We start from the raw sequence: 13,906 nt of genomic DNA on the forward strand, positions 1-13,906 counted from the left end.
GTTTCTAGAGCCTTTTACTCAGGTATGGTAAAACATTCTACAGAATAAATATAGCATTCTAGCTTGCACTATTGCAGCTAATCTATTGGCAATAAAATGCCTCTGTAGCTTTCCTTCTCCTTTAAAGAACCTTTGTAAATTATCTAATTAACTTACCTTTTATGTTTTCTACATGTATCTATGCATTTCTAATGCATTACAACTACTAAGTGTAGTGTATGTTCGGTGTGTATCATGCATACCTTCATGCCTGGTATCTCCATACTTTTAGGCTAGGGCCAGAAGGGCCAAAATCAGCCTGCTGAAAACTAGGGATGTAGCGAACGTCGGAAAAAAAGTTCGCGAACATATTCGCGAACTTGCGCAAAAATGCGAGCGGTTCGCGAACGGTTCGCGAACCCCATAGACTTCAATGGGAAGGCGAACTTTAACATCTAGAAAAGACATTTCTGGCCAGAAAAATGATTTTAAAGTTGTTTAAAGGGTGCAACGACCTGGACAGTGGCATGCCAGAGGGGGATCAAGGGCAAAAATGTATCTGAAAAATCTGCCTGTGTGTGCTTGGAAGAGATAGTGTAGGGGGAGAGCTGTTAGTGATTTCAGGGACAGATGATAGTAAGTTTGCTGGCTAGTAATCTGCTTGATACTGCTCTGTATTGGAGGGACAGAAGTCTGCAGGGATTTGAGGGACATTTTAGCTTAGGTAGCTTTGCTGGCTAGTAATCTACTGTTCTCTTTAAACAACTGCCATACGTTGACCTTGTAGGCATTGTTTGCCCAGTTTTTCTGGACGCAGCCACTGAAGCACAGTTGCCAGAAAAAATATGCCATATAAATGCTGAAAATAGTAATTTTTCGCCATACGTTGACCTTGTAGACATTGTTTGCCCAGTTTTTTTGGTTGCAGCCACTGAAGCACAGTTGCCAGAAAAAATATGCCATATAAATGCTGAAAATAGTCATTTTTTGCCATACGTTGACCTTGTAGGCATTGTTTGCCCAGTTTTTTTGGTCGCAGCCACTGAAGCACAGTTGCCAGAAAAAATATGCCATATAAATGCTGAAAATAGTAATTTTTTGCCATATACGTTGAGTCAACGTATGGCAAAAAATGACTATTTTCAGCATTTATATGGCATATTTTTTCTGGCCTCTGTGCTTCAGTGGCTGCGGCCAAAAAAACTGGGCAAACAATGCCTACAAGGTCAACGTATACACTACTACAGCGATGGATACGGATTACGTAAAATATATGAATGCTGCTTGAAAAAAGTCACTCCGGTGTTTTTTCTGGAGACGGTAATATTATGGATATTTAGACAGAATGTGAACAAGGTCACACAGCTAGATGGCGGGTTGAAGAAAACAGTGTGCAAATAATGCCTACAGGGCAAATAATGCCTAAAAGGTCAACTTATACACTACTACAGCGGTAGTAAAATAAAAAAAAGTAAAATAAAAAAAAATGAATATTAAAAAAAAAAAATTAAAGTTGGTGCTGCTGAACTACTAGGAGCAGCAGATTAGCACACCAGTCCCACTCCCCAACACTGCTAGACTAATAGCACTGGGCTCTTATAGTAGTAGTAGTAGTAGTAGTAAAACAACAAAAAAATAAATAAAAGCAGTCCTTACAAGGACTACTGTTATTGCAGCAGTCAGCAGATGAGATCAGAAGCAGGACAGCTGCCCACTGCAGCTACATACAGAGCACTGCAGTAGAAGGTAGATTACTAGCCAGCAAAGCTACCTAAGCTTAAATGTCCCTCAAACCCCTGCAGACTTCTGTCCCTCCAATAACAGAGCAGTATCAAAACGATTACTAGCCAGCAAACTTTCAACTGTCCCTGAAATCACTAACAGGCAGCAGCTCTCTCCCTACACTATCTCTTCAGCACACACAGGCAGAGTGAAAAAACGCTGCAGGGCTTCGGTTTTTATAGGGAAGGGGAGTGGTCCAGGGGAGAGCTTCCTGATTGGCTGCCATGTACCTGCTGGTCTGGGGTGAGAGGGCAAAAAAACAGCGCCAACAATGGCGAACCCAAAATGGCGAACGTCGCGCGACGTTCGCGAACTTCCGGCGAGCGCGAACACCCGATGTTCGCGCGAACAAGTTCGCCGGCGAACAGTTCGCGACATCTCTACTGAAAACCTCATGTCAATTTCAGCCCCTTGCCACAAACAGTATCTTCTTCCTTTGCATCCAGAACCCTTGTGTTAGCTCCGGCACAAACACTCTCTGCAGATTTTGGGGTGAAATGCAAAGTCTGACATGTTTCACCATGATCCACCATATGTGTTCACACTGGAATCAACACAAGGGTTCTATATGTGAAAGAAGAAGAGGACACTGCTCACGGTGAGGGGCTGAAATCAGTCTGCAGATTTCAGCAGGTGGATTCTGGCCCGTCTGTCCCTAGCCTAATAGTACCAATGTTCACAAACACAAAGTATGGTGAAAGACATGTTTAGTGCTTTCATTTTGATATGTTACATACATGGGCTTACAGTCAACATTTCCAAGAACTATTTTTTTCCCTAATAGTCTGTTTTAAAATGACACTTTATGGTGACTATTGCACATCAACTAATATTTTGTGAAAATGACCACAGCTCTGTATGGGGCATATGGCAAGAAGATTGCGTGTTCAAATCACGTCGAGGTCATTAGAGATGTCGCGAACTGTTCGCCGGCGAACTTGTTCGCGCGAACATCGGGTGTTCGCGCTCGCCGGAAGTTCGCGAACGTCGCGCGACGTTCGCCATTTTGGGTTCGCCATTGTTGGCGCTTTTTTTTGCCCTCTCACCCCAGACCAGCAGGTACATGGCAGCCAATCAGGAAGCTCTCCCCTGGACCACTCCCCTTCCCTATAAAAACCGAAGCCCTGCAGCGTTTTTTTCACTCTGCCTGTGTGTGCTGAAGAGATAGTGTAGGGAGAGAGCTGCTGCCTGTTAGTGATTTCAGGGACAGTTGAAAGTTTGCTGGCTAGTAATCGTTTTGATACTGCTCTGTTATTGGAGGGACAGAAGTCTGCAGGGGTTTGAGGGACATTTAAGCTTAGGTAGCTTTGCTGGCTAGTAATCTACCTTCTACTGCAGTGCTCTGTATGTAGCTGCAGTGGGCAGCTGTCCTGCTTCTGATCTCATCTGCTGACTGCTGCAATAACAGTAGTCCTTGTAAGGACTGCTTTTATTTATTTTTTTGTTGTTTTACTACTACTACTACTACTACTACTATAAGAGCCCAGTGCTATTAGTCTAGCAGTGTTGGGGAGTGGGACTGGTGTGCTAATCTGCTGCTCCTAGTAGTTCAGCAGCACCAACTTTAATTTTTTTTTTTAATATTCATTTTTTTTTTATTTTACTTTTTTTATTTTACTACCGCTGTAGTAGTGTATAAGTTGACCTTTTAGGCATTATTTGCCCTGTAGGCATTATTTGCACACTGTTTTCTTCAACCCGCCATCGAGCTGTGTGACCTTGTTCCCATTCTGTCTAAATATCCATAATATTACCGTCTCCAGAAAAAACACCGGAGTCACTTTTTTCAAGCAGCCATAATATATTTTACGTAATCCGTATCCACCGCTGTAGTAGTGTATACGTTGGCCTTGTAGGCATTATTTGCACACTGTTTTCTTCAACCCGCCATCGAGCTGTGTGACCTTGTTCCCATTCTGTCTAAATATCCATAATATTACCGTCTCCAGAAAAAACACCGGAGTCACTTTTTTCAAGCAGCATTCATATATTTTACGTAATCCGTATCCACCGCTGTAGTAGTGTATACGTTGGCCTTGTAGGCATTATTTGCACACTGTTTTCTTCAACCCGCCATCGAGCTGTGTGACCTTGTTCCCATTCTGTCTAAATATCCATAATATTACCGTCTCCAGAAAAAACACCGGAGTCACTTTTTTCAAGCAGCATTCATATATTTTACGTAATCCGTATCCACCGCTGTAGTAGTGTATACGTTGGCCTTGTAGGCATTATTTGCACACTGTTTTCTTCAACCCGCCATCGAGCTGTGTGAGCTTGTTCACATTTTGTCTAAATATTGATAATATTATCGTCTCTAGAAAAACCACTTGAGTTACTTTTTTTCAAGCAGCATTCATATATTTTACGTAATCCGTATCCACCGCTGTAGTAGTGTATACGTTGACCTTGTAGGCATTATTTGCACACTGTTTTCTTCAACCCGCCATCGAGCTGTGTGACCTTGTTCCCATTCTGTCTAAATATCCATAATATTACCGTCTCCAGAAAAAACACCGGAGTCACTTTTTTCAAGCAGCATTCATATATTTTACGTAATCCGTATCCACCGCTGTAGTAGTGTATACGTTGGCCTTGTAGGCATTATTTGCACACTGTTTTCTTCAACCCGCCATCGAGCTGTGTGACCTTGTTCCCATTCTGTCTAAATATCCATAATATTACCGTCTCCAGAAAAAACACCGGAGTCACTTTTTTCAAGCAGCATTCATATATTTTACGTAATCCGTATCCACCGCTGTAGTAGTGTATACGTTGGCCTTGTAGGCATTATTTGCACACTGTTTTCTTCAACCCGCCATCGAGCTGTGTGAGCTTGTTCACATTTTGTCTAAATATTGATAATATTATCGTCTCTAGAAAAACCACTTGAGTTACTTTTTTTCAAGCAGCATTCATATATTTTACGTAATCCGTATCCACCGCTGTAGTAGTGTATACGTTGACCTTGTAGGCATTATTTGCACACTGTTTTCTTCAACCCGCCATCGAGCTGTGTGACCTTGTTCCCATTCTGTCTAAATATCCATAATATTACCGTCTCCAGAAAAAACACCGGAGTCACTTTTTTCAAGCAGCATTCATATATTTTACGTAATCCGTATCCACCGCTGTAGTAGTGTATACGTTGGCCTTGTAGGCATTATTTGCACACTGTTTTCTTCAACCCGCCATCGAGCTGTGTGACCTTGTTCCCATTCTGTCTAAATATCCATAATATTACCGTCTCCAGAAAAAACACCGGAGTCACTTTTTTCAAGCAGCATTCATATATTTTACGTAATCCGTATCCACCGCTGTAGTAGTGTATACGTTGGCCTTGTAGGCATTATTTGCACACTGTTTTCTTCAACCCGCCATCGAGCTGTGTGACCTTGTTCCCATTCTGTCTAAATATCCATAATATTACCGTCTCCAGAAAAAACACCGGAGTCACTTTTTTCAAGCAGCATTCATATATTTTACGTAATCCGTATCCACCGCTGTAGTAGTGTATACGTTGACCTTGTAGGCATTATTTGCACACTGTTTTCTTCAACCCGCCATCGAGCTGTGTGAGCTTGTTCACATTTTGTCTAAATATTGATAATATTATCGTCTCTAGAAAAACCACTTGAGTTACTTTTTTTCAAGCAGCATTCAGATATTTTACGTAATCCGTATCCACCGCTGTAGTAGTGTATACGTTGACCTTGTAGGCATTATTTGCACACTGTTTTCTTCAACCCGCCATCGAGCTGTGTGACCTTGTTCACATTTTGTCTAAATATTGATAATATTATCGTCTCTAGAAAAACCACTTGAGTTACTTTTTTTCAAGCAGCATTCATATATTTTACGTAATCCGTATCCACCGCTGTAGTAGTGTATACGTTGACTTTGTAGGCATTATTTGCACAGTGTTTTCTTCAACCCGCCATCTAGCTGTGTGTATTATCGTTTCCAGAAAAACCAACTGAGTTTTTGTTGTTGTTGTTGTTTTTTTAAAAATAATGCCAGGCAAAGGCAGGCCGCCACGCAGAGGCCGTGCTAGGGGCCGTGCTGCTATGCAATCCTGTGGCCCTAGCAAATTGCCCAGTTTTAAAAAGCCAATGACCCTGAACTCCCAAAATGCTGAAGAGGTAGTTGACTGGCTTACACAGCACACCCCATCCTCTACCGTTTCTAACTTTACCACAACATCCTCCTCATCCTCCACTGCTATGGCCACCCCACGTAACACTTCCTCCACCACCGGTGCCCCTTCTTCACTGGGGTCAGAGGAGTTATTTTCCAATGAGTTTCTTGAACTGAGTAATGCGCAACCATTATTGCCAGAAGAAGATGAAGGAGATGAGGACCTTACACCAGATTTAATTCTGGCAGAGAACACGATAGAGATGGACATAATGAGTGATGAGGAGGAGGTCCCCGCTGCTGCTTCCTTCTGTGATGTGTCAGAAGAAATTGATGCATCTGAGGAGAATGATGATGAGGAGATTGATGTTTTGTGGGTGCCTAGTAGAAGAGAGCAAGAGGAGGGTAGTTCAGATGGAGAGACGGAGAGTCAGAGAGGCAGTAGGAGAATAAGACTTAGAAGAAGCAGGGAGGACAGCCCGCAGGGATCAGCAGGGCAACAACATGTATCGGCACCTGTGTTCAGCCGGCCAACGCACCCGCCATTGCCGCCAATACCGCCAACTCCGCCAACTTCTACTGTTACCGCCAGATCGCACACTTCCAAAAAGTCAGCAGTGTGGGATTTTTTTAATGTGTGTGCCTCTGACAAAAGCATTGTAATTTGCAATGAGTGCAGTCAGAAACTGAGCCTTGGTAAGCCCAACAGCCACATAGGTACAACTTCTATGCGAAGGCACATGAGCGGCAAGCACAAAGCACTTTGGGAGCAACACCTCAAAGGCAACAGGCAAACTAAAAGCCACACTCCTTCTGGTCCAGCATCTTACTGCTCTACCTCTGCTCTCCTTGACCCGTCTGAACCACCCTCCACTCCGCCTTCCACCTTGACCACCTGTTCCCATTCCCAGTCATCTGCCACCAGCCAAGTTTCTGTGAAGGCCATGTTTGAGCGTAAGAAGCCAATGTCTGACTGTCACCCCCTTGCCCGGCGTCTGACAGCTGGCTTGTCTGCACTCTTAGCCCGCCAGCTTTTACCATACCAGCTGGTGGACTCTGAGGCCTTCCGCAAATTTGTAGCAATTGGGACACCGCAGTGGAAGGTACCCAGCCGCAATTTTTTTTCTAAAAAGGGAATACCACACCTGTACCAACATGTGCAGAGCCAAGTTACCGCATCTCTGTCACTTAGTGTTGGGCCAAAGGTCCATATGACTACTGACGCATGGTCCTCCAAGCATGGTCAGGGCAGGTATGTCACCTACACTGCCCACTGGGTGAACTTGGTAATGGCTGGGAAGCAGGGAATGGGTAGCTCAACAACAACAGTGGAGTTGGTGTCACCGCCACGGATTGCACGCGGTTCTGCCACCACCTCTACTCCTCCATCGCTCTCTACCTCGTCTTCTTCTTCTTCTTACTCTGCTGCTGGGTCCTCCTTCTCCTCCTCCACACCTGTGCACCCCCAGCTCCCCCTAGGCTATTCGACGTGCCAGGTACGCCGTTGTCACGCTGTCTTGGGGATGACGTGCCTGGAAAGCAAAAACCATACCGGATCTGTACTCCTGTCATCTCTGCAGTCACAGGCCGATCGGTGGCTGACCCCACACCAACTGCAGATCGGAAAAGTGGTGTGTGACAATGGAAGCAATCTGTTGGCAGCGTTGAGACTAGGCAATTTAACACATGTGCCCTGCATGGCACATGTGTTAAATTTAATAGTCCAACGTTTTGTCTCCAAGTACCCAGGATTCCAGGACGTTCTCACCCAGTCCAGAAAGGTGTCGGCCCATTTCAGACGTTCCTACACAGCCATGGCACGCCTTGCTGACATTCAGCAGCGCTACAACATGCCAGTCAGGCGTTTGATTTCTGACAGCCAGACTCGCTGGAATTCAACGCTCCTTATGTTGGAACGTCTGCTGCAACAACAAAGGGCCGTCAACGAGTACCTTTTTGAACTGGGTGGTAGGACTGGATCTGCACAGCTGGGGATTTTTTTCCCCCGTTACTGGGTGCTTATGCGCGATGCCTGCAGGCTCATGCGACCTTTTGAAGAGGTGACAAATATGGTCAGTCGCACCGAAGGCACCATCAGCGACCTAATACCCTTCGCTTTCTTCCTGGAGCGTGCCGTGCGACGAGTGACAGATGAGGCTGTAGACCAGCGTGACGAGGAGCTGGAAGCGCACGATTTCTGGTCGGAATCACCAGAACGAACCCAGGCACCTGCTGCAACGCAGGGAGAGGTGCCAGAAGTGGAGTCAGAGGAGGAAGGTGGCTTTGTGGAGGAGGAGGAGGAGGACCAACAGGAGCAGGCTTCCCAGGGGGCTAGTGGTGACCTTTTGGGGACCCCTGGTCTTGTACGTGGCTGGGGGGAGGAGACCGTGGATGATGCAGTCCTTGATAATGAGGAAGCGGAGATGGATAGCTCTGCATCCAACCTTGTGAGAATGGGGTCTTTCATGCTGTCATGCCTGTTGAAGGACCCCCGTATCAAGAGGCTTAAGGAGAAGGACCTGTACTGGGTCGCAACGCTACTAGACCCTCGGTACAAGCATAAAGTGTCAGAAATGTTACCAACATACCACAAGTCCGAAAAGATGCGGCATTTACAAACCAGCCTGCAAAACATGTTGTACAATGCTTTTAAGGGTGATGTCACTTCAGGAACTCATCAACATTCCAGGGGCAGAGGTGCCAGTAATCCTGCCACGAGCACACCTGCAAGGACAAAGCCCTTTGGCCAGTCAGACATGCAAATGTTTTTCTGTCCAAGGCAGCGCCACAACCCTTCTGGATCCACCCTCAAAGAACGCCTCGACCGGCAGGTAGCGGACTACCTGGCATTAACTGCAGATATCGACACTCTGAGGAGCGATGAACCCCTGGACTACTGGGTGCGCAGGCTTGATCTGTGGCCAGAGCTGTCACAATTTGCCATGAACCTCTTGTCTTGCCCAGCCTCAAGTGTGCTCTCAGAAAGGACCTTCAGTGCAGCAGGAGGGATTGTAACTGAGAAGAGAACTCGCCTAGGTCACAAAAGTGTCGATTACCTGACCTTTATTAAAATGAATGAGGGGTGGATCTCGGAGGGTTACTGCACGCCGGAAGACTTGTTCTGACTTCTATGCAGCTGTCCTTCTCTTCAAGCCTCATGACTCCACACACAGCTGTCCTTTAGCGTCCTCCTCCTCCCTCCGCCACCGTTACAAACTAGGGTGCAAACCCTACTGGTTTAATTTTTTCTGGCCTCTGTGCTTCAGTGGCTGCAACCAAAAAAACTGGGCAAACAATGTCTACAAGGTCAACGTATGGCAAAAAATGACTATTTTCAGCATTTATATGGCATATGGCATAATTTTTCTGGCCTCTGTGCTTCAGTGGCTGCAACCAAAAAAATGCATATTTTCTGCATTTATATGGCATAATTTTTCTGGCCTCTGTGCTTCAGTGGCTGCAACCAAAAAAATTTATGTTTTCAGCATTTATATGGCATAATTTTTCTGGCAACTGTGCTTCAGTGGCTGCGACCAAAAAAATTTATATTTTCAGCATTTATATGGCATATTTTTTCTGGCCTCTGTGCTTCAGTGGCTGCGGCCAAAAAAACTGGGCAAACAATGCCTACAAGGTCAACGACGTTGACCTTGTAGGCATTGTTTGCCCAGTTTTTTTGGCCGCAGCCACTGAAGCACAGAGGCCAGAAAAAATATGCCATATAAATGCTGAAAATAGTCATTTTTTGCCATACGTTGACTCAACGTATATGGCAAAAAATGACTATTTTCAGCATTTATATGGCATATTTTTTCTGGCAACTGTGCTTCAGTGGCTGCGACCAAAAAATGCATATTTTCTGCATTTATATGGCATAATTTTTCTGGCCTCTGTGCTTCAGTGGCTGCAACCAAAAAAATTTATATTTTCAGCATTTATATGGCATAATTTTTCTGTCAACTGTGCTTCAGTGGCTGCGACCAAAAAAATGCATGTTTTCTGCATTTATATGGCATAATTTTTCTGGCCTCTGTGCTTCAGTGGCTGCAACCAAAAAAGTTTATATTTTCAGCATTTATATGGCATAATTTTTCTGTCAACTGTGCTTCAGTGGCTGCGACCAAAAAAATGCATATTTTCTGCATTTATATGGCATAATTTTTCTGGCCTCTGTGCTTCAGTGGCTGCAACCAAAAAAATTTATATTTTCAGCATTTATATGGCATAATTTTTCTGGCAACTGTGCTTCAGTGGCTGCGTCCAAAAAAACTGGGCAAACAATGTCTACAAGGTCAACGTATGGCGAAAAATGACTATTTTCAGCATTTATATGGCATATTTTTTCTGGCAACTGTGCTTCAGTGGCTGCGTCCAAAAAAACTGGGCAAACAATGCCTACAAGGTCAACGTATGGCAGTTGTTTAAAGAGAACAGTAGATTACTAGCCAGCAAAGCTACCTAAGCTAAAATGTCCCTCAAATCCCTGCAGACTTCTGTCCCTCCAATACAGAGCAGTATCAAGCAGATTACTAGCCAGCAAACTTACTATCATCTGTCCCTGAAATCACTAACAGCTCTCCCCCTACACTATCTCTTCCAAGCACACACAGGCAGATTTTTCAGATACATTTTTGCCCTTGATCCCCCTCTGGCATGCCACTGTCCAGGTCGTTGCACCCTTTAAACAACTTTAAAATCATTTTTCTGGCCAGAAATGTCTTTTCTAGATGTTAAAGTTCGCCTTCCCATTGAAGTCTATGGGGTTCGCGAACCGTTCGCGAACCGCTCGCGTTTTTGCGCAAGTTCGCGAATATGTTCGCGAACTTTTTTTCCGACGTTCGCTACATCCCTAGAGGTCATATATTCTTTATCCTTCTACATTATTAATGTATATAAACCGGTAATAATTCTATACAAAGGAATGTCTTAAAGGAGAACTAAAGCTTAACTAAAGAAGTAGGCGAGAGATCTTTTACATTATGTTTTGGCCTTCTGTACCAGCCCAGGGCAACCACAGCCAGGTGTCACAGTTGAGGTGGCAAATTCTGGAAAAAGTGGTAGTAAAACAGGGTCAAGATTTAAAAAGAGTGTTGCTCCAACGTGAGTGTTACTGGATATGGCCGCTACATGCTAGATATCGTAAAGGATTAAATGAAGAATTTAATATGGCTTGCTTTTTGTAATATTTATCTTGACTTTATTCTCTTCCAGATGAATTCTTTATTGTTCCCTTCTATATCAGGGACAGCTTCCTTTTGCTCCCCCTTCGTTTAGGGTAAGAAGTTTCAATACACTATATTTTGATTGTATTAATTGTAAATGCTATTTTGTATTTATGTCTGTTTTATATCTCTGATTGGTTCACTTTAATGCACTGGGTAAATTAACTTTTTTCTATTAATGCATTTTAACCCTTTGAATCTGCAAGTTTCATGGTTTTATGATGTATTAACTTTTTATAAATCTAGAACATGTTTCACTAATTTTACACAGGATCACTGACACACTGAGGATGCACACCTTTGGATGATCCACCATTGGTGGATGGACTCTAATTGACTTTATTTGCATATCAATTGCTTTATATTCACCCTTTGCACTGTGTTCTTTATGCTTGAGAAAGGGGCGTGACCCTGAAAAGGTTGCATTTCGCAATAAACACGCAAGGCAGCTTTCTTGCATTGTTTGAGAGGCGGCTGATCCTCTACCTTTGTGCACTAGGTATCGTTTTGATAATTATCGGAGGGTGTGCGGGAGCCAAAGTTGCATTACTAGAGTGTATAGTGTGACAGACATCCCTCTTTTATGCAAAGAAAGGGGATACTTGAAAAGTTTACCAACTTGATATCTAGAAATATTTCTAATTATTTAATGCTATAGTCATAGTTAACTTAAATGAACACAAATGACGGAATTTTAATAAAGGTCTTTATAATTAGATTGACATGTTTTGAAAACAAAAGTTGACCCCGACATGATTTGAGCACGCAACCTTCTGATCTGGAGTCAGACGCGCTACCGTTGCGCCACGAGGTCTGACTGGGCTGTATGTACTTACGACCCTTCATAGTGGTGTTCATAGGTTATTTAAATAAAAGGGGTGATTCACTGTTAAGTTAATCGCCTGTTCCAAGCAACTTTGCAATTGCTTTTCAGTAAAAGTGAACTGCCCCTTTAATGTAAATGGGATAATTATGGTGAGAATAAAAGTGTCATATCTGATGTGTAAAGGATGTCATATATGGTTTTAAGGGAATATAACTATAAAATAACACCTTAAATATGCATGCTTTTTAAGGAACTTTTGTAAATGATCAAAATAACATGTTTATGATTCATATATATATATATATATATATATATATATATATATATATATATATATATATATATATATATATATATATATATATATATATAAAGCAAAAAGATCAGCACTCACAGGTCTTAGAAAAATAAAATAAAAATGATTTATTAAAGACACATACAAAAGGGTTAAAAAAAATTTTGTTTTTCTTTTCTTTTTCATTTTTTCTAACATTTTTTCTAATTTTTCACTTATTTAGGTGTTTGACTTAGTACTACAATAATTGATACTATGGGGATAATATTTTTATCTGTAGGTATGGATGCAAATTTTCTGTAGTATTTGATTTGTCTACACGATCTTCATATTATGTATATATAGACGAGATATTTTAGGGATATAGCTTCACATTTAAATGGAATGATTGATTAATGATATATGGGGTAACCTTATTATGGAATTGGTAAATGGTCTATCACCTAACAACACACAAGGCAGAGGAGTGATTATAACATGAGTGCGTTTTTAGCTTTACACTTAAATGGAATGATTCATCACTTATGGGCTTATCATGGAACAGTTATAATGGTTTATTACCTAAAAGTACACAGGACAGAGGAGCTTTTGTAATATGAGCGCATTCCTCAGAGGCAGACCCCTAGTGGTATGATAGTATAAATATTGTCATTTAGTAGCATAAACACAACTTTGTAAATAAATCAATGACAAGTACGGTCATTTAATAGCATAAAGGCAACTAAGTATAAATCAATTTATAAGACTGTAGGTAACCATCAGGGTAATAGGACAAGGGCATTAATTAAATAAATAATAAATAATAAAAATAAAGATATGCAGTATCTATACGGACAGGGCTTTTATAAGTGGTTTAGTTGGGCTACAAAAAGTAGTTTTGGAGAGTAGAGAACTCGAGGAATGGGAGAGGAATACCCATGGGCCATGTATTAGATCTTTTTTCTCATTTTAACATATTGTAACACAGGTTATGGAGTTTATTTGTAAAGAATGATTTTTCTGCGAGAATGATACAAAGTTACTAATTACTAGAGATAAGAATGTTACATATGGTTGTTTTTATTCTTAGTCGTTATGATACAATTTAGGTACATATGGGTACGTTTTAATTCCTTATGGATTAAAGTTTGCAACATCAGTGTGATGGGTTAATTATAGTCGCTGAACATATGACGATACATATACGTAATCAGTGCTGTGTGTTTCCCGCCAGTGTATGTATTTAAACAATGTTCATTGTCTGTTTTGCTACTTTGAGAAAGGCTCTGGAAGAGCCGAAACGTTAGTCCATGCTCTTTAATAAATCATTTTTATTTTATTTTTCTAAGACCTGTGAGTGCTGATCTTTTTTGCTTTGTATAGTTTATTTACTGATCGCGCAGCCAGGCACGTTTATTTCTGCTGAAAACCACATGTCATTTTCAGCCCCTCGCTGCAAGCAGTATCTTCTTCCAGAACCCTTGGGTTAGCTCCAGCACAAACACTCTCTTCGGATTTTGGGTTAAAAAGTTGCGCATTCCTTCACCAAAATCCGCCATATGTGTTCACACTAGGATCAACATAAGGGTTCCAGATGTAAAAGAAGAAGAGGATACTGCTCATGGTGAGGGGCTGAAATTGGCCTGTAGTTTTCAGCAGGCAATTTCTGTCCCTGTCTGTCCCTAG

General features: G+C 42.3%; 1 non-coding gene across 1 annotated transcript; it reads right to left on the reverse strand.

Annotated features, from left to right (window-relative positions):
- Positions 1-11,862: 11,862 nt before the first annotated feature.
- Positions 11,863-11,934, reverse strand: trnaw-cca. The gene has a single exon. It is a non-coding gene; the product is annotated as a tRNA-Trp (tRNA).
- Between the last annotated feature and the right edge of the window lie 1,972 nt (positions 11,935-13,906).

This window comes from Xenopus laevis, chromosome 4L, assembly GCF_017654675.1.
Source record: "Xenopus laevis strain J_2021 chromosome 4L, Xenopus_laevis_v10.1, whole genome shotgun sequence".
In the NCBI taxonomy this organism is placed as follows: domain Eukaryota; kingdom Metazoa; phylum Chordata; class Amphibia; order Anura; family Pipidae; genus Xenopus; species Xenopus laevis.